Below are 3,510 nucleotides of genomic sequence, written 5' to 3'. Positions count from 1 at the left end.
CAAAGGGGTATCGGTGGGGTTTTGGTATAACTTCCTTGGAAACAGAAGGAATTAAACAGCTGTCTGTGTTACCTGGTCTATCAGAGGATCCTTCTGTTGTGGGATTGCTGAGGGTCGAATTACAACAGGTGCCAATTGCCGCTACAACCATGCACTGATGGCAATATCATACCAGTCGAGACTCTGTAATCCTGATCCATAAACTGATCCATCAGCTAGAGAGCCAAGGAGTCATCAGCAAGACTCCCTCACCCTTGAACAGCCCCATACGGCCAGTACAGAATTCTACTGGAGAGTGGAGACTGACACTAGACTATCGGGCCCTGAATGAAGTCCCACCACCACTGAGTGCTGCCGTGTCAGACGTGCTAGTATTTCAGTATGAACTAGAGTCAAAGGCAGCGAACTGATATGCCATGATTGATATTCCCAATGTATTTTTCTCCATCCCTCTGGCAGCAGAATGCAGGCCACAGTTTGCTTTCACCTGGAGGGGTGTCCAATACACCTGGAATCAACTGCCCCAGGGGTGGAAACACAGCCCCACCATTTGCCGTGGAGTGATACAGACTGCACTGGAACAGGGTAAAGCCCTGAAACACTTACAGCACATTGATGACATCATTGTGTGGGGTAATACAGCAGAAGAAGGTTTTGAGAGAGGGGAGAAAATAATCCAAATCCTTCTGAGAGTCAGTTTTGCAATAAAGCGGGGTAAGGTCAAGGGACCTGCACAAGAAATCCAGTTTTTAGGATTAAAATGGCAAGATGGACATCGTCAGATTCCAATGGAGGTGATTAATAAAATAACAGGTGTGTCCCCACCAACTAACAGAAAGGAAACGTAGGGTTTCTTGGGTGTTGTGGATTTCTGGAGAATGCACATTCCAAATTACAGTCAGATTGTCAGCCCTCTCTATCAACTGACCCAGAAAAAGAATGATTTTGTATGGGGCCCAGAGTAATGACAAGCTTTTGAACAAATTAAACAGGAAATAGTTCATGCAGTAGCCCTTGGGCCGGTTCTGACAAGACAAGATGTTAAAAATGTGCTCTACACTGCAGCTGGGGAAAAAGGCCCTACCTGTAGTCTATGGCAGAGAGCACCAGGGGAGACTCAGAATGAACCCCTGGGGTTTTGGAGTTGGGGATACAGAGAATCAGAGGACCACTATAGTCCAACAGAAAAGGAGATACTGGCAGCACATGAAGGGGTCTGAGCTGCTTCAGAGGTGATTGGGACTGCAGCACAGCTCCTCCTGGCACCCCGACTGCCAGTGCTGGACTGGATGTTCAAAGGTAGTGTCCCCTCTACACACCATGCAGCTGATGCCACGTGGAGTAAATAGGTCACATTAATCACACATTGGGCTTGAATAGGGACCACAGCAGCCCAGGAAGACTGAAAGTGATTACAAATTGGCCAGAAGGCAAAAACTTTGGAATGGCGCCAGAGGGAGAGGAAGCATGTGCTGAAGAGGCCCCACCATATACTGAGCTACTGGATAATGAGAAGCAATATGCCCTATTTACCAACGGGTTCCATCACATTGTAGAAAAACAGCAAAGGTAGAAAGCAGCTGTGTGGAACCCCACACGACGGGCTGCTGAAGCTGCTAAAGGAGAAGTTGAATCGAGTCAGTTCGCAGAGGCAAAAGCCATCCAGCTGGCCTTGGATATCGCTGAGTAAGAAAAGTGTCCGGTGCTCTAACTCTATACTGACTCATGGATGGTGGCAAATTTGCTGTGGGGGTGGTTACAGCAGTGGAAACAAAGCAACTGGCAGCACAGAGACAAATCCATCTGCTGAATTATGGCAAGATATTGCTGCTCGGGTAAAGAATCTGTTTGTGAAAGTATGCCACGTAGACTCTCATGTACCCAAGAGCTGGGCCACTGAAGAACATCAGAACAACAGGCGGACCAAGCTGCTAAAATTAACGTGGCTCAAGTAGATCTGGACTGGCAACATAAGGGTGAACAACTTAGGACTCGCTGGGCCCATTGACTCCTCAGGCCATCAGGGAAGAGATGCAACATATAGATGGGCTCGTGACCAAGGGGTGGAGTATTGCACAGGTAATCCACGAATGTCAGACATGTGCTGCAATCGAGCAAGCCAAATGGTTAAAGCCCATTTGGTATGGAGGACGATGGTTTAAAATATAAAGATGGGGAGGCCTGGCAGATTGATTATATAACACTCCCACAAACTTGGCAAGGCAAACATTATGTGCTTACAATGCTGGAAGCAGCCACTGGTTGGTTGGAAACTTATGCCGTGACCCATGCCACTGCCCAGAACACCACTTCAGGCCTTGAAGAGAAAGTCTTATGGTGGCATGGCACTACAGAAAGAATTGAGTCAGATATTGGGACACGTTTCCAAAACAACCTCATAGATTCTTGGGCCAAAGGACATGGCATTGAGTGAATATATCACATACCCTAACATTCAGCAGCCTCTGGGAAAATTGAGAGATACAGTGGATTGCTGAAAGCTACACTGAGAGCAATGGGTGCTGGAACTTTCAAACACCAGGACGTGCATCTAGCCATCTGGTGAGTCAGTACAAGAGGATCTCCTGGTCCTGCTCAATCAAACCTCCTATATACTGTACATGGGGATAAAACCTCCTTAGTGCACATTAAAATTATGCTAGGGAAGACTGTCGGGGTTATTGCTGCATCGGGTAATGGTAAATCCATGAGTGGGATTACTTTTGCCCAAGGACCTGGGTGTATTTGGTGAGTAATGCAGGGGGATGGAGAAGTCTGATGCACGCCTCAGGGAGATTTGATTTTAGGTGAAAATAGCCAGTGAATCGAACTGTCAAATAACTGTTATTGCAATTGGTGCCCCACAACATCCTCCTGTCACATCCAAAGCCTCTTGCTCCACTGACTGAGCCAACTCCACCTCATCCCTCCAGCCTTAAAGACTGTCATGACAGATGGAACCCAAAGTTATGGACTAAATTAACTCAGTAGAGATTTTGGAAGGGTGGCCCATAGACTAAGGGAATGATCTCTGTGAGACCAGGGGAAAGGGGTGGTGATTCCTTAGAATGTATTTGAAACCTGAGCATGACATAAATGGTGTGGAATAAGGGGTGGAGACTTGGTTTTAGCCAGGATAGAATTAACTTTCCTTGAGCTGAGAGGGAGCACAGCTGGAGGGGCAAGTCCTGATCAATCATTGGAGTATTTCATATCATGTGACATCATGCTCTGTGTATATAGACAGACATGGGCCCTCTCTGGAGCGCAATGTTTTCGGTTCTCTCAGCATGGCAGGATTTTCTGGTGTGGTTGGATTGCTGCTGGGGGGGTGGGGTGGGGTGGGCTGCATACCTGTCACCATGCTCAGTAAGCCACTGCCGCATTTTACCCATTTTAGACTCAATACTGTTACTGTTGTTTTCTTGTTACTATTAGTAAATCCTTTTTTGATACAACTTTAGGAATTTTTTCTATTTTGTCCCTCCCCTATTTTACTGGGGGCGGGGG

This window comes from Athene cunicularia, assembly GCF_003259725.1.
Source record: "Athene cunicularia isolate RWA chromosome Z unlocalized genomic scaffold, athCun1 chrZ_part1, whole genome shotgun sequence".
Lineage (NCBI taxonomy): Eukaryota > Metazoa > Chordata > Aves > Strigiformes > Strigidae > Athene > Athene cunicularia.
This window is presented reverse-complemented; position numbering follows the sequence as displayed.